The sequence below is a fragment of the Myotis yumanensis genome, unplaced genomic scaffold, assembly GCF_028538775.1.
Source record: "Myotis yumanensis isolate MYYU_CA2020_CCGP unplaced genomic scaffold, mMyoYum1.0.hap1 SCAF_18, whole genome shotgun sequence".
Lineage (NCBI taxonomy): Eukaryota > Metazoa > Chordata > Mammalia > Chiroptera > Vespertilionidae > Myotis > Myotis yumanensis.
The window spans coordinates 23,514,189-23,532,338 of NW_027223769.1; the positions used below are offsets into that span (position 1 = coordinate 23,514,189).

General features: G+C 46.5%; 1 protein-coding gene across 8 annotated transcripts in view; it reads left to right on the top strand.

Moving 5' to 3' along the window:
• Positions 1–18,150, top strand: part of IL34 (interleukin 34) — a 67,467-nt gene that overhangs the window by 22,360 nt on the left and 26,957 nt on the right. The window contains exon 1 of one of the 8 annotated variants that reach the window (XM_070398572.1): positions 4,992–5,167. The exons of the other annotated variants lie outside the window; for them this stretch is intronic. The gene's annotated coding sequence lies outside the window, so the exon portion shown is untranslated. Of the gene's footprint in view, positions 1–4,991; positions 5,168–18,150 lie in introns of those variants that run through there. 8 annotated transcript variants of the gene reach the window in all.

The following is an 18,150-nucleotide window of genomic DNA, read 5'->3' on the forward strand; positions in this document are numbered from 1 at the left end:
AGGCCGAGAAAAGCAGAAACCCTTTCTCTTCCCCCTCAAATGCAAACGTTCACTTATAGGCAATATTTTTTAGTTATTTTTACTTTCTTATTGTGGTAAAAATGTACGTAGCATAAAAATGACCATTTTTAACCATTTAAAGTGTACAATACAGTGACATTAAGCACATTTATAATGTTGTGTGACCAACATCACTTTTCCAGAACTTTTTTCTTTATCGCAAACAGGAACTCTGTCCCCATTAAACAACACCCCTTTCTTCCCTCTCCCCAGCCCTGGCAACCTCTATTCTACTCCCTGTCTCTAGGATTTGCCTGTTCTAGGTACCTCGATACATATGCAATTAAAAAAAAAATCCCACCCGAGGATAATTTTTCCATTGATTTTTAGAGAGAGCGGAAGGGGCGGAGGGGAGAGAGAAACATCGATTGGTTCTATGGACCCTGATGGGGGTGGGCCCGGGAATTGAACCTGCAACCCAGGTACCTGCCCTAGACCAGAATCGAGCCACAACCCTTCAGTCCCCAGGCCGACACTCTATCCACTGAGCCAAACCGACCAGGGCCATCACTGCCCACACTTCCCTCATGGCTTTTGAAATCCGCCCTCTTTCTCCTTCCTCCCCACACAAACACTGGTCTGCTTTCTCTTCCTACAGCTTAGTTAGGATTTTCTAGAGGTTTTTTTTTATAAATGGAATTACAGTATGTACTCTTTCTTCTGGGAGGTCCGGCTTTTTTCATTCCGAATAATTATTTTGAGCTTTATTCATGCTGTCGGTGGCCTGTATCCACGTCGATCTTTTCCATCACGAGGTACTCCATTGTATGGATCTACCGTGATTTTTTTTTTTTATCCACTACCCGCTGATGGGCATTTACGTTGTTTCCATCCTTTGGTGCTAGTAAGTAGAAACACGGCGGGTTTTATACTTTGGACTTGTGCCCTGAAACATTGCTGGTCTCGTCTATGAGCTCGTCTTGTTCCCAGTGTCGGGGGGAAGCATCCAGTGGTTCACCGTTTAGCTGCGAGTTTCCCATAGGTGCCCTTTTCAAGGTCGAGGAAATGCCCTTCTGTTCAGAATGTGCTGAAGGTTTCTATCAGGAGTGGGTGCTGAATTTTATCCAAGGGGCCAAAACCTCCTGCACCTGCGCAGGTGATCATCGGTTTTCCCTTGTTGGGTTGCCGACATGGGGAATTTACAATGATTTATTCTCAAATCAAGCCGACCCTTCATTCCTGGTTCTGCTGCAATCAGACTAGGACGCGGGGATTCCGTTTGCCCCCGAGCATCCTGGGTGGGTTTTTTTTTTTTAAATTTTTAAAGTTGTTGACACTATTACAGAAGTCTTCACCACACTGCCATGTCCCTCAATGAGAGCCGGCTTTAAGGCCCAGTCCTCTGGGTAGAGGGAGGGAGGGAAGGTGCAGCCCCAGGTGCGCCTCCTCTGGCTGGAGACGGAGGTGGGGGGTCTTCTTGGGCGCATTGCGCAGCCCTTGCACCTCCTGCAGCCTCAGTCTCCCCATCAAGTAAAGGGAGCTGGCGGTGGCCCGGCTGCAGCCTGTGTGGGTGCCCCCAGGGGTCCCCTTCTGAGAAACGAAGGTCATAAACCTTGCTCTCGGGACTCCTGTATTCAGCGAGCCCGTGGTGACAAGCCATTTACAGAGATGAGGCGAACGCGTCCAATGGCCAGTTTGGGCCCTGGTGACCCCTCCTTAGCCGTTTGACCTTCAGCCCATGGCGCAGTCTCTCAGCTCCATCTCCCTTGCAAAGCAGAGATGATGAGATGCGAGAGGCGAGGGGAGGATAAGTTGGTGTCAATGATAAGCGAGCAAGTGGGGACGGGAAGAGCCAGAGCTAGAACTGGCGCCCGGATGCCTCTGGTCACGTGGACAGTTTGACTTTTCCAAAAGGTGGCCATCTCCCCAGGATGGATGCCAACTGCGGCTCCACGGGGCGTGGAGGGGCTGGGAGAGGAGGAAGGGCTCACGGAGCCGAGGAAACGCTCCTGGCTTCTCTCCTTCCCCATCCTGGCCTGTGCTCAGTTTTCCTCCAGCCTCTCGCCTAGGGAGCGCTCAGCGGACCCATTTCTCCTTCTCTGTTGGCACCTAAGCATCCTGCCCAAATGTCCAGCGGGTGTGTGTGTGTGTGTGTGTGTGTTGTGTGGTTGGGAGTGAGGGGGAATGGGGTGGGGGTGGGGGGGCAGGTGGGATGTAGTCCAAGTGCAGATTCCAAGATTCCTCTGGAAGCGAAGAATGGAATTGCATCCCCTCACCGTCTGTCTTTTGTCATTTGGGGAGCCTCTTGTTTAGAAACACATTTGGGGGGGCTCTCAGAACTAGAGGAAGGGTGGTGTCTACCGGGTCCTTCTTCCCCACTTTTGTACCCGTTTCCCAGCTGCTGTGGGTTAACTGGGGCTGCCACAAACAGCTAACCCTGTGTCTTTTTTTTTTAAATATATTTTTTATTGATTTCAGAGAGGGAGAAGAAGAGAGAGAGAGAGAAACATCAATGATGAGAGAGAATCATTGACTGGCTGCCTCCTGCACGCCCCACACTGGGGATTGAGCCTGCAACCCGGGCATGTGCCCTTGACTGGAATCGAACCCGGGACCCTTCAGTCCTCAGGCCGACGCTCTATCCACTGAGCCACCCTGTGTCCTTCTCCAAGCCATCTTGCCAGAGATAGTTGAGAGGTTACACCACTCCACCCCCACCCAGGGGGCCAGTGAGTGAGTCAGGGAACCAAACCCCCAGCCTCCTGGCCTCATTGAAAAATGCTCTGAGCCTCCCAGGCTGCCCTTCCCACCACCTCCTCCTCTGGCTCCCGCCCTCACAGCTTTCTCCCGAGAGCACTTCCTTCATAACTCAGTCACCCGCCTCTCGGGCGCTGCTTCTGGGGAAGCCACTCCCAGGCAAGCCATGTGCTCTGTGGTTTAGAAATTGGGGCTCTGGGATGGGAGAGTTGTTCCTTCTGGCTCTGAACTCTCTCAAACTGAGTGACTCACTGAGTCACACAGTAAATTAGTGGCAGGGCCAGGCCCACAAGCCACTCAGCCTGAAGGCCAGGGATGAGGGGGGGGCCTGCTGGGGAATACGCTCCTAGATCAGGCTTTCTCTCAGGTAAGCCCCCCCTCCTGCCTTAATTATTCCAGAGACCTGGGTCTGGAACTCCACCCCTCCCCTCTGTCCTGGAATAATTCACACTGACGTGTGAAAGATTGGCAGCTCAGAGACAATGCATCTTGAAAAGATCCAAATGCATCTGGTTGATCCAAATACATTTTTTTGTTTTTTGGTTAATCCTCACCCGAGGATATTTTCCCATTGATTTTTAGGGAGAGCGGGAAAGACAGAGAGAAACACCCATGTGAGAGAAACACATGGATTGGTTGCCTCCTGCAAGAGCCTTGACCAGGCCCCAGACCCGGGAGGAGCCTGCAACCGAGGTATGTGCCCTTGACCGGAATCGAACTCGGGACCCTTGGGTCCACAGGCCGACGCTCTAGCCACTGAGCCAAACTGGCCAGGGCCAAATACATTTTTTAATTCGCTGGACTTTCTCTCAGGATGATAAAGTGAGTTGGCAAAATGCAGGCAGTGCAATTCAGTTTTTGAGGTCATGAAGGAGCCCCAATCAGCAGATTCCTCCGCTTTCCCAAGGATTAGCCTCCCCACCCCCTTTCCTGCCTCTCCTCACCCTCCCCGCCCATAACCAGACCACACGTGTTGAGAGAAATGCCCCGGTGTTTCCCTGGGTTCCCACAGCAGGGCCTGTCACAGGTGAGTCACTGGAGGGGAAGCTGACTCAGCTAAAGAAATACTTTTGCCAAAATGCTTAAAAAAAAAAAAAAGAACAGACCGGTGGTTTGAGCTAAACTCCCTAACAAGTGGCTTATTTCTCAGAAGAGTGGGGAATTGTGAATGATTTAGTAAATGTCCACACCATTTGCCAATGGCTCTTGCAGGAGGCAACAAATCCATTTGTTTCTCTCACATGGATGTTTCTCTCTGTCTTTCCCGCTCTCACATATTGGCTGGGGGGGGGGGCGGGGGAAGGGCGCGGGGGGGGGGGAGGGGTCTGTGGTATTGGTCGGGGGGGACAGTGTGGGGAGGCACCTCTGAGGAGTGACAGCCACTGGAGGCCCTGTCCGGTCTGTGCCCTGACCTTCTGAGTGACCTTAGGCAGATCATTTATTTTTCCCAGGCAGTTTCCTCATCTGTAAAATGAATGGAACATTCCAGAACCTTGTTACTCCAAGTGTGGTCTGCAGACCAGTAGCATCTGCAACACCTGGAAGTTTGTTAAAAATGGAGTCTCCCAGGTCCCTCCCACCCAGACTCACTGGGTCAGAATCTGTATTTTAACAGGATTCCCAGGCCATTTGTAATATTTATTATTATTATTCTTGTTAGTCCTCACCCGAGGATATTTTTCTTTGATTTTCTTTTTCTTATTTATTTAATATATTTTATTGATTTTTTACAGAGAGAAAGGGAGAGAGATAGAGAGTTAGAAACATAAATCGGCTGCCTCCTGCACACCACCTACTGGGGATGTGCCCGCAACCCGGGCACATGCCCTTGACTGGAATCGAACCCGGGACCTTTCAGTCCGCAGGCCGACGCTCTATCCACTGAGCCAAACCGGTTTCGGCATATTTTTTTATTTTTAGAGAGAGTGGAAGGGACGGGGAGAAACAGCGAGAAAAACATGAATGTGAGAGAGACACATTGATTGGTTGCCGGGCCCAGGCCATTGGTTTGCACATCACGGTGTGAGGAACCCTGCCCTGGGCCAGGCTACTCACACGTGGTCCTCAAACCCGCGTATCAGCATCACCTGGGAGAAGAAGCTTGTTAGAAACTCAGGCTAATGGGCCCCACACCCACTGAACCGCGCGCAGGGCGGGGCCTGGAGCTGCGCTGGAGCTGCCTCTCCAGGTGAGTGTTGGGCAACACTGACCTTTGAGAAGCCCCGAAGCTGCGAGCCGCGCGCATTCGAGCCGAGGCTGGGCTCTGGAGCCACGGTCGCTGTCATGTGAAGAGCTTGTTTTGTGCTGCTTCTCGGCTTCTGAAACGCTCACAGGCCAGTACTTCGCAGCAACTCTGTTTTGTCTTCATCTTTGCTCCCCCAGAGAGAAAGCTGAGTGTAAGGGAGATTAGGTGAGTTGCCCAAGATAGCGAGGCATATCTCACTATGTCTTGCGTAGCGATATCAACCTAAGATGTTTTTGGCAAAGCCGATGAGCTGTTTATAGGGTAATAAAACTCCTTGTAAGTACTGAATGTTACCTGTTTATACAGGACGGGCTCTCGGAACAAGAGCCAAGAGCAGCGGGGTGGAGGGGAGGGAGGATCTGGTGGGTCTGCATCAAGGCTTCTAAGCTCGTGAACTTCAGCTCTTCTCATTCCCTGTTTAACGTTTGCATTAGATAAAACGTGCATATGGTTTAAACATCCTGTAGAAAAGGACCAGAGGGAAAGTTTTTCTTTTACTCCTAGTTTATAACCACCAGCCCCAGGCAACTGTTTTGAGTTTACTGGGCCTAATCCAATCAGAGCTGATCCTGGAAAAGCTGTGAATCTCCTATGTGTGGCTGCCCTCATGACCTCCCAAGGCTCTGGACTTGCAGTATGTGCATTTTTTTCCAACTCATTTTATCACCCCGACAGAAACTCCATCACATGACAGGTTTGTTTGGGTTAACCAGCATTTAAAAAAAAATATTTTTATTGATTTTTTACAGAGAGGAAGGGAGAGGGATAGAGAGTTAGAAACATTGACGAGAGAGAAACATTGATCAGCTGCCTCCTGCACACCCCCTACTGGGGATGTGCCTGCAACTAAGGTACATGCCCCTGACCGGAATCGAACCTGGGACCCTTCAGTCCGCAGGCCCACGCTCTATCCACTGAGCCAAACCGGTTAGGGCACCAGCATTTTTTTTTTTTTTTAAGGGTGCACCATCTCTGGGAGGTTCTAAGCTGCCAGTCGTTCACACTCGAGTGTGAATTATTCTAATACAGGGTCTCTTTATGCATATACAAGCAAATACAAATATATGCGTATACTAGTAAAATGCTTTGGCTTTTCGGCTGAACACATATTACAAAGTCGAGTACACCCTGTTCCCTGCCTGGCTCGTTTCGCTGACTAGATCATGCTGTTTTGTTGTGTGGCGAACACTCGGGTTGTTTCCAACCTGCTACTGTTTGCACCTGTGGCATTTTGTGGGCTCATGTGATATACGTGGGATAAATTCCCAGAAATGGGGTTGCTAGGTATCTGCATGTGTAATTTTGAGAGATACTGCCAATTTGCCTTTCCTAAGATTAGTATCAATGTGCACCTCTGTTTTGGATGAGAAGTTACTGTTTTCCGACATCTTTGCCAATGCTTAATTTAGTCTCATTACTGGCTTTCCCCCAATTTGATAGGTGAAAAGCAGTGACTCAGCTGAGTCTTGATTTAAACTTGTTATGAAAAGTTTAAAACTTATCTTTAAAAGGTCTCTCTCTCTTTCTGTCTCTCTCCCCCTCTCTCCCTCCTTTCCTCTCCCTCCCTCCCTCTCCCTCTCTCCTCACTCATATTCTTTGCTTATTTTCAAAATGGAATTGTTGTCTTTTCCCTTTTTATTTCTGGGGACTGTTTATCTATCAGGGAGATCAGCCTTTTGCCTTTGATACAAGTTGCATCCAGTTTAGTGTTTATCTCTTATTTGGTTGATGGCTTGTTTATTTTGTATGCCCAAGTGTTTATTTTTATGCAGTCAAATGATCAGTCATCTCTCTTATGGCTTCTGAACGTTGAATCACAGGTACAAAGGTCATCCCCACGTCAAGATGATAGGACGCGTCCTTTTTTCTTCTGTTGTTTTACATTCAAATGTTGATCCATTTGAAATTCATCCTAGTGCTGTGAGGTATAGATGCAGTTCCCACTCCCCCCGCCCCCCTTCTCCTCCTGTGGTTACCTTTTCCCTCCTGAAGCTGCTCTATCGGGAGCGAGGACCACAGCTCGTCCCCTTCGTACGTGGGTCTATTTCTGAACCTGATCCTCTTTTTCCACTGGCTCCCTTGCTAGCTCATGTTCATTCATGTCCCCACTGTTTTGCTTGCTAAGTTTTACGATATTCAAAAATAGTTTTTAACATATGAAAGCGCTGTTTTCTTATTGTTAGACCCTTTTCAGGCTGTTGTTGTTGACTTGTTTTTCTATTTGAACTTTAAAACCTAATGTCTACGCACACTCGTGTTGGTGTTTTTATTGAAATTGCTTTAATAAAAACTGAAGTGTAACACACTTCCAGAAAAGTGAATAAACTGTATACAGCTGGGTGAGTGATCGCAAAGTGGACACAGAGGAACATGAGTCACTACCCAGAGCTGGAACTGGAGGGTCACTAGCGTGCCGGACCCCCAGGTACCCCCCCCCCCCCCCCCGTGTCTTTATATACACAGATGCTTTTGCATCTGCCTTCTTTGGCTCAACAGTAAGTATATATGTTTTTAAATAGTTTTTTTTTTATTTTTTAATTACAGTTGACATACAATATTATATTAGTTTTAGGTGTACAATCCAGTGATTAGACATTTATATAACTCACAAAGTTATCATCTCTAATAGATCTAGTGCCCATCTGACACCCTACCGAGTTATTGCAACATTATTGACTATATTCCCGAAGCTGTACTTTACATCCTGTGACTATTCTGTAACTACCAAGTTGTACTTTTTAATCCCTTCACCTTTTTCACACAGTCCTCCCGACCCCACTTCCATCTGGCAACCGTCAGAATGTTCTCTGTATCTGTGAGTCTGTTTGTTTATTTTTAAAAATTTTTTTTAAGATTCCACACATAAGTGGAATCATATGGCATTTGTCTTTGTCTGACTTATTTCACTCAGCACAGTACCCTCTAGATCAGTGATGGTGAACCTATGACACGCGTGTCAGAGGTGACACGCGAACTCATTTTTTTGGTTGATTTTTCTTTGTTAAATGGCATTTAGATATATAAAATAAATATCAAAAATATAAGTCTTTGTTTTACTATGGTTGCAAATATCAAAAAATTTCTATATGTGACACGGCACTGGAGTTAAGTTAGGGTTTTTCAAAATACTGACACGCCGAGCTCAAAAGGTTAGCCATCACTGCTCTAGATTCATCTATGTTGTTGCAGATGCAAGATTTCATTGGTTTTATGGCTGAGTCATATTTCATTGTATATATGCACAGTTCTTCTTTGGCTCAACATTATATGAGTTTTTTTAAATTTGTTCTTTTGCTGATGGACACTTAAGTTGTTCTGGTTTTGGCCATCATACATGGCTTCTGGTGCTCACAGATACACATTTCTGTTGGATATTTACTGATGAGAGGAATATCTGGGCCATGGGATGGGCATGTGTTCACCTTCAGAAAATATTGCCAAACTGTTTTCCATAGCGATGTGTAACAATTTGCCCTCCTTCCGGTAGTGTCTGAGAATTTCAGCTATTCCCTATTCTTACAACAGTTGTTTTTTAAATATTTTTTTCCATTCTGATGTGTGATGTATAGTGGCAATTAATTGCGATTTTAGTTTTCAGTTCTCTAATGACTAATATGTTTCACTGTTTTAAAAATGTATTTATTGGACATTTAAATATCCTCTTTTGTGCAATGTATTGGGATTGTTTTACGGTTACACATTAACTTCAGAGAATGGGCATATTTATAATGTTGAATCTTCCTATCTAGGAACATGGTATGTCTTTTCATTTGTTTAAATCCTCTGTGTTCTTCAGTATTGTTCATAGTTTTTTATAATATAACTTGCATATTTTTTGATAAGTTTATTCATAAGTGCTTAACTTTTTTGTGGCGTCTTTTCTAACTGGCTATTGTTTGTAGACATCTCTCAGTTGATTCTCTTAGATGTGCAAGTCTTAGAACCGTATTATCTATAAGTGGCAATAATTTACTTCCTCCTATCCAAGTCTTTATTTTTATTGAGATATAATTGACATATAACATTATATTGGTTTTAGGTATACAATATAATGATTTTTTATATGTATATATTGTGAAATGATCACTATAATAAGTTGAGTTAATATCCATCATCACACATCATGACAATGTTTTTCTTGTGATGAGAGCTTTTAAGATTTGCTCTTAGTAACTTTCAAATATATAATACAGAATTGTTAAGCATGCTATACATTATATTTCCCCCACCCAATTCTTACATCTCTTATTTCTTTAGCTTATCTTATTGCATTGGCTAGTTAGTACCTCCTATACAATGAAAGTGTATATTATTCCTGACTTTCATGGGAATGTTTCTGATGCTTTTCAGTTAAGAAAACTACTAGCTTTTATCTGAGATTTATTTTATCATGTTAAAGAATTATTCATTGGCCGAAACCGGTTTGGCTCGGTGGATAGAGCGTCGGCCTGCGGACTGGAGGGTCCCAGGTTCGATTCCGGTCAAGGGCATGTACCTGGGTTGTGGGCACATCCCCAGTGGGAGATATGCAGGAGGCGGCTGGTCGATGTTTCTGACTCTCTATCTCTCTCTCCCTTCCTCTCTGTAAAAAATCAATAAAATATATTTAAAAAAAAAAAAGAATTATTCATTGATTCTTTATTGACTTTTTTCAGGAAAGGGTGTTGACTTTTGTCAAATGCTCATTCAACATTTATGGATCTTCTAGGATCTATTATTACGTTATATTAAGTTTCCTAATATTGAACTATCTTGCACTCCTGGAATAAATCCCATTGATCTTTTAAAAAATATGTTTTTATTGATTTTTGAGAGGAAGGGAGAGGGAGAGAGAGAGTTAGAAACATCAATGATGAGAGAGAATCATCGATCGGCTGCCTCCTGCACGCCCCCACACTGGGGGTGGAGCCCACAACCTGGGCATGTGCCCTGACCAGGAATCAAACCCTGACCTGCAAGAGGCATTTTTGCAAAGGGAACAGCTTTGCATGGTGGAGTGTGAAGGGAGAGCCACTGGTAGGGGCCCACTGGGCAGTGCTGGGTCTCCCACTCTGAATTCTGAACAGCAGCAGGATGGCTCTTCTTCAGGTGTTCAAATGTGGTAAAGCGAGAGTCACCTTGGAGCCTTCATCACCAGCTTGCTGTTTCCAGTTTTTAAAAAATTGGAGTACGCCCGGCCAGTGTGGTTTGGTTGGTTGCAGTTTGATTCCCAGTTAGAGCACATACGGGGTTATGGGTTCGATATAGCTGGTCGGGGCCCATCAATGTTTCTCTCTCTCTGTGTGTCTTTCTCTCTTCCTTCCTCTCTAAAAAACAAAAGTAAACTAAATAAAAACAAAAAACAAAAACAAAACAAAACCACACACTCACACACACACACACACACACAACAAAACACAAAAACAACCCAAATTGGAGGATGATTTAGTTAAAATAAAGCAGGTTTTAAACATGCTGTTTGATGGTATATTGGTTTCCTAAGGCTGTCGTAACAAAATGCTATAAACTTGGTGGCTTAAAAGAACAGATTTTATTCTCTCATGTCTGGAGGTGTCAGCAGGGCCATGATCTGTTGGAAGGCTCTAGGGCAGCGGTTCTCAACCTGTGGGTCACAACCCCTTTGGGGGTCGAGTGACCCTTTCACAGGGGTCGCCTAAGACCATCGGAAAACACATATATAACTACATATTGTTTTTGTGATTAATCACTATGCTTTCATTATGTTCAATTTGTAACAATGAAAATACATCCTACATATCAGATATTGACATTACGATTCATAACAGCAGCAAAATGACAGTTATGAAGTAGCGACAAAAATAATTTTATGGTTGGGGGTCACCACAACATGAGGAACTGTATTAAAGGGTCTTGGCATTAGGAAGGTTGAGAACCGCTGCTCTAGGGGATGATCCTTAATCGTCTCTTCTGTCTTCTGGTGGCTGCATGCAATCCCTGGCATTCCATGCTTGTGGACACGCCAGGCACTTTGTTTCGATCGTCACATGGTATTTCTCCTTGTGTCTGTCCATTTTCTCTTCTCATAAGAACACCGGTCATTGGATCGGGGCCTGCCCTCATCTGGTCTGACCTCCCTCCAGATAAGGTCACATCCTGAGATTCTGGGTGGACTTGACTTTAGGGGGACACTACCCATCTCAGTTTAGATGTTTTTGGTGATTATATACCAGTATATCCATGGGAAAACCATCCCAATCAAGAGCTAGGACATTTCCATCACCCTAGAAAGTTCCCTCATGACCCTTGCCAGTTAATTCCTACCACCACTGCCCATGTCAGACAACCACTGCTCTGATTCCTATCACCATAGATTAGTTTTTTTGCCTGTTTTTGCATTCACATATATGGGATTGCATAGTGTGTGCTCTTGTGTCTGGCCTCTTGCTCATGATAATGTTTTGAGACTCAGCCACGTTGCATGGGTCAGCCGTTTGTTCCTCTTTTTTGCTGAGTAGAATTCCATTGTGTGCTTGTACCACAGACTGTACACCCATGCTTCTACTGATGAACATTTGGGTTGTTTTCAGGTTTGGAACTGCTTATTCTTTTTAATGTGAATAGAACAGCCATGCACATTCTCGTTCATTCTTTTTGTGGACGTAGCTATGTATTCACATTTTCTTCTTGAGGTGTAGTCGACGTTTATCATCACATTAATTTCAAGTTTACAGCATAATGACTCGATATTTGTGTGTTTTGTGAAATGATCACCACAGTTAGTCTAGTTAACATCTGTCACCATGCATAGTCACAACACTTCCTTTTTCTTGTGATGTAGCTCAGACTGTCGGCCCCCTTCATCCAGGTGTGGACATGTATTTTGATTTTTCCAGGTTAAAGCCTGGGCGTGGAATTGCTGCGTCACAGGGCAGGTGTGTGTTTAGCTCTGTTAGAATTGCCACAGAGTCTTCATCGATGATTGTGCTGAGTTACTCTCCCCAGGATGATGTGTGGGACTCCCGATCGCTCCACATCCTCGTGAAGTTGGTTGTTTTCTTGGTGACAGTTACTAGCTGTGCCGCATAGAAAGGATGACCCTCTGCAGAGGTTTCTGTCCAAGGAGCTGAAGACCCCAGGTTCTTGCTGACTTCTCCCTGCCTCCTCTTCTGCTTGTTTTGTGTCTTTTTTATCCTGTCGCCCCACGGAAGCCTTCAGGCACAGAGGTCTGCTGGAGTCCCTTGGTCCGCTGTCCCTTTTTTCTGAGAATGGCACTAGGATGACACACTCTGTTTTTCCACTTTTGAGTCTTTTTGCTTGTCAGGGGTCAGAGGTTGAAGGTCAGAGGTCAGAACCTTCAGAAGGACATCAGCTGCTTGAAGCCATTGTTTATTTCAGAGCATTCAGGGGGCCCATGTGACTAGTTGCACATTGGGTTTCTTTCTTTCTTTCATAATCAAGTATTTTCCTCACAGAGCAACCAACAGCAATAAAGGAAATCATTCAAAATTAAAAGCGAGTGTGGGTGTGGGTGTGAGTGCCCCCGTCCTGTCCCGGGGTGAGTCCCGCCTTGCGGCTTGAGCTGCCCAGAGAGGCTCCGGCCACCAGGGACCCTGAACTGGAATGAGCAGGTTGGGAACGAATTATCCTACTTGTATTTATTAGTCTTTCTTAAGTGTGTGTAAAGCTCATACTTACTTTAGTGTTTAATACTTAGAGGTGTTTTTGGTCTTTATTTAGAAGTGTAGTGATTCTCTGTGACCAGAAATATGCCGCGGGAACTTAGCTGTTGTTTATTTCAATTAGCTCGCGGCAACACTGGTTTCGATAGACATCGTTTCGCTTAAAGTCACAGTTTCCAAGACCCTATCGGCGATGTTAAATGAGAACCTGCTGCGCTGAGCTACTGCACACCCCATGCCAGCTCCGGCTCTAAGCTTTCTCTATAGAAACTCGGTAAATCCCGACATAACCCTTTGAGGTCAGAATTTCATATGAAGCCGTTTTCCTGACGAGGAACCTGAAGCAAGAAGAGAATCCTCACCCTGCCCAAGGCCAGGAAGAGGCAGGATTTGAACCCACCTCTCCACCTTCAGTCTGTATCCTGTCTGCATGTGTGTTCCATGGGGCCATTCACATTTTAGAAACCTAACCACGTTTCTTTAAAAAGGACACTTTATGTTGCTCTATAAGTAGGAAACCCACGCCATTTGTCATAAATAAATGACAGCCATAAAAGGAATACTCTGATAACAACATATGCTGTTCTAACTTGTTCCTGTTGCTACTGCTCAGCCTCATTTTTTTTTTTAATATATGTTTATTGATTTCAGATAGGAAGGGAGAGGGAGAGAGAGAGAGAGAAACATCCGTGATGAGAGAGAATCATGGATCAGCTGCCTCTTGCACACCCCCTACTAGGGATCGAGCCCACAACCGGGCATGTGTCCTTGACCGGAATCGAACCCGGGACCCTTTGGTCCGCAGGCTGACACTCTATCCACTGAGCCAAACTGGTTAGGGCACAGCCTCATTTTTTAAAAATTGTTTTATGCTTTTGGTGTCATATCTAAGATCATGTTCCCAACTCAAAGCCACGAAGATTTTCCCTGAGGTTTTCTTCTAGAATTTTTATAGTTTTAGGTTTTACAATTAAGTTGTGGTCCATTTCAAGTTATGCATGGTGTGAGGTAAGGGTTACACTTAATTTTTTGAGTGTGTATAAGGACTTTCAGTAGTTCCCATAGCATTGGTTGTCAAGACTCCTTTCTCCTCTCTTCTCTGAGCCTGGCTTTTCTCCAGGAATGGGAGGGTTAATCCTCACAGCTGCTACCAGGAGAAAAGGTGTAATCATTTTGCTACACTGATTGCAAACTCATTGCCACATGGTCAGCCCTCCTTCAAACAGCAATTAGTCCTCAGATTATGCTAACTGCCTTCCTGTGGTTCGGCGTTCAGGTTGTTTCCAGTTTTCTTTCTTCACGTGTACATAGCAACGCCATGGGTATTGTATGGGTATTGTAGCTTTTCTTTTTTTAAAATTATTTTAGTGTGTATTTGTGGATTGTTATCCGTTCTACAAATTAGTGTCGACAGGGTCTGGACTCGTGCACTCTGCCAGGCGCCAGGCGCTGGTTTTGAATGAGCTCTGCTTCCAGCCGGTGGGAGCTCATTGGGAGGGTTGAGAACCAAGGCATCACCTTCCCTGGGAAACCTTTTCTGTTTCCGACCCCCAGCTCACCCCCTGGCCCCCTGCTCAGTGGCTTCTCATCTTCCCAGTAGCTGCACGCACTTTCTCACGATACCGTTTTCTACTCATTTATTTACCTCCTTGCCTCCCCCACTGGCCTGTGTGCCTCTCGCTGGAATAGTGACTTACTAGTTCTCAGCACAGTGACTGCACATAGTAGGTGCTTAATAAACGTTAACTGTAAGGATGGCAGTGGGACTAGCACTGATGTTACCGGAAAGGGGACCTGGCTCTTGGCAAGTCTGCACAGGACCAGCCGGTAGCGTGTGGCTTCTTGACTTCATGCAGGAAGAATTTCACAGCATGAGTCCAGGTAACTGTGAGGGAGCATTTACTAGAGCTGGGGACAGTAAAACACAGCAGGGCTCAGCACAGCAGAAGCCACAGGAGCGCCTAGGCTGTGCTGCCTTAGGTCTCTGGGAAGTCAGAGAAAAGAGGGCCTTGGGGACAGGTTCAGGGGACTAGCCTGCAAGGAGCTGCCACTGCCCATCGCTCCCCTGATTGCAAGGCTTGTTGGGTCCTTTGGAGTTTAGGAGGTACATGCCTGTGGGGGAAGGAGAAGGGAAAGGGGATGTCAGGTGCTGCTCCCCAGAGGGAGAGAGCGCCCTGGGTCCTCTGTCTTTACCTCTCGTGCAGGAGGGAGTCTTAGGGGAGGTGTCAGGAGGGGAGGGTTTCAGCAGAGCATGCATCAGTTTTCTAGGAGTGCTCCTTCAGGGTGGGGTCTCCACTGATTGGCCAGTGTCAGGGCAGGGGATCATTATCATTGCAGCTGGTCCCAGTGTCATCCATCTGGTTTTGCTGCTTTTCTGGGTCTGGAGCTGACATACAGCTGAGGCCTAGAGGTTATCTCTGGGGCGGTGACCGTCTGTGTCTGCTGTAGTTTGCTCAGCTCTCTGCCTCCGTTTCCCTGTTCCCCTTGTCCTGGCTCACTGCCCCGGGCCCGTGGACATCCCGGTAACAGCGTTCTTTCAGCACCAGTGGCTGGTGTCAGCCTTGGTTCCACCACATCTCGTATGTAGACAGTTGCCTCTGAGTGTGGGTCAGGCGCCCTGGCTAATGGGTGGTGTTACCTAGTACCCGGATCCTGCATCAAATAACATGGAATCCCAGAGGGAGGAAATGATTTTTCAGTTCTTTTCCAACCCTTCTTAATGCTCTAAAACACAGTTTCTCGGCCTCAGCACTATTGACATTTGGGGCCAAAATGTTCCTTGTTGTGGGGGGGCTGCCCTGGGCTTTGTAGAGTGTTACAGCATCCTGGCCTCTGCCCCCAGCTGTGACAGACAAAAATGTGTCTAGACATTGCAGATGTCACCTGGAGAAGAAATCCACCTCCCGGCTGAGAACTGCTCTGGGACAAAGACAGTCTGTGCTAATGCATTTTAACACTCCTTTAACCTTTGCTAACATCTCTTTTCAAAAAAGAGCAAATCCCTACCTCAGAGCCATCAGCAGGCAAAGCTTTCTGGCTAGAATTTAATTTCATTATTTAACTTTTCCTTGAGGTTTCCTTCTCATTTTGGTAAGTGAAAACTGTGTTTTCTCTCTCTCTCTCTCTCTCTTTTTAATTTTTTTAAATATATTTCATTGATTTTTTTACAGCGAGGAAGGGAGAGGGATAGAGAGTTAGAAACATTGATGGCCCTTTCTCTTTTTTATTTTATTTTATTCATTTATTTTTTTAAGTCTTTATTGTTGAAAGTATTACATATGTCCCCTTTGTTCTCCAACACCCCCCCTCCCCCAAGCCTTCACCACCCTATTGTCTGTGTCCATGGGCCGTGCATATATGCACACAAGGTCTTTGGTTGATGACCTCCCACCCACACTCCCCCGCCTTCCCTCTGGGATTCTGCGCTCTGTCCCATGCCTCCATGTCTCTGGATCCACTCCGTTCATCGGTTTATTTTGTTACTTAGATTCCACATATGAGTGAGATCATGTGATACTTGTCTTTCTCTGACCGACTTGTTTTACTTAGCGTAATACTCTCCAGGCTCCTCCATGCTGTCTCAAAGGGTAAGAGAGTCTTCTTTTTTACTGCTACTTGGCCCTTTTAGCTCCTCCCAGTTCAGGATGCTCCCATCACTTACTGGCCGCCATTCTCTTAGACCTGCAGTTGGCTCCACGCATTCCAGCCTCCGCACAATCTTCTTTGTAGTTTTAACCTTTTTGTGGAAAATCAGCTTGGTCTGCCCACCATAGCCACTGTGTTTCCTGTCACAATGCCATTTCCCCTGAGCAGACAGGATCCTTGCCTTCTTGCACTGTGTTACGCTGTGGGGGTGATGCTGGCCATGCATCCTACAGGAAGTCCAGGGGGTTTTAAGAGAGCTCTATCAGCACGGAAAGCCGAACTGTTTTTCTCTTAGTGAAAGTGTTATAAAGTTGTTGTTTTTTTGCAAATCAATTTAAATAAAAAGTTGAGCCTGGCCGGTGTGGCTCAGTGGTTGAGCGTCGACCTATGAACCAGGAAGTCACGGTTTGATTCCTGGTCAGGGCACATGCCCGGGTTGCGGGCTCAATCCCCAGTAGGGGGCGTGCAGGAGGCAGCCAATCGGTGATTCTCTCTCATCATCTCTCTCCATCTCTTTTCTTCTCTGGAATCAGTAAAAAATATATATATATTTTAAAAGGTGAGAAAATGAGAGAAATGTGTCTCAAGATATGTAGATGTGGCCTGGCTGGCGTGGCTCAGTGGTTGAGCATCCGACCTGTGAATCAGGAGGTCATGGTTTAATTCCCGGTTAGGTCACGGGCTGCGGGCTCGATCCCCAGGGTGGGGTGTGCAGAAGGCAGCCGATCAATGCTTCTCTCCCATCATTGATGTTTCTATCTCCTTCTCTTTCTCCTTTCCTCTCTCAAATCAATAAAAATACATTTTAAAAGCAGATACGTAGATTTGGCCTGCAGAGTGTTGTTAGACATCTGGCTCTGGGCTAGGAAATGCTGAGTAAGGCATCTTGCTGTTTCATGCTTCTGTTGTCTGTAGCACTGGGCAGGTTTTCATGTTTTGCTTCACGGAAGACAATACCCCAGCCTGGGGGATGCCCCAGGCATCTGGTGTGGGCGCCAAGCCTCCCAGATGTGGTGACCCGGATCCCGGAGCGCAGCTCCTGCCAGGAGTGTCCTGCCTGCTGCAAGCGTTTGGCCCGCACACCCAGGCATGAGTGGGTCTTGCTTGATGAAACTGCCTGGGCGGCTTTCCTGAGAAAATGGGAGGGTTAACGCTCACCGTTGCTGAAGGAGGAGGAGGTGTAAGGCAGGGCCGGCCTGGAACCCGGCCCATCCTTTTCCGAGAAGCAGGCGTTTGAGAACACACCACGCGAGCCCAGAGCCTGTCATTCCAGAGAGAGGTCAGATGTGGGAGGGAAGCACAATCTCTGGTTCGCGTCAGACACCTGAGCAAAGCTCTGGGTCTGTGACCGCCTCTGCTTGCCTGGTGGGAAGAGGCTTGGTCAGAAGGCGAGGTGAGGGGGGAGATCGCCCGGCAGCCCTTGATGAATTAATGGGCCTGGGCTCTACACGCCAGTGGCTGCCAACAGCAGAAGAGAGTGAAAAGCCAGACGTTACACGTCTCCTGTTGAAAGAACCTGGCACCGCCCTGGAGACAAGGGGTTTGAACTTGAATCTGACCCAACCGCCATGTGCAGAAATGGAGAGGACAGAGGGACGTGCTGAATTGCACGGTCAGTGTGCGACCACCAGAGCCCAGATGGGGCACGCTACGTGCCAGATGTCCCGGTTCCTCGACAGATGAGTTGTAAGGGAAAGAACAGGATGAGAGGAAACCCCATAGGTTAAAAGAGACGCAAAAGACAAATGAAATTTTAAAAACGGACAGAGCTAACAGCTGAACTGTAGTGTCGAGGGATGTACACTTGGTTGATAAAACCAGAAAGAAGCCCAGCCAGGCGATGCTTCCTTTTGGGAGCTGTGA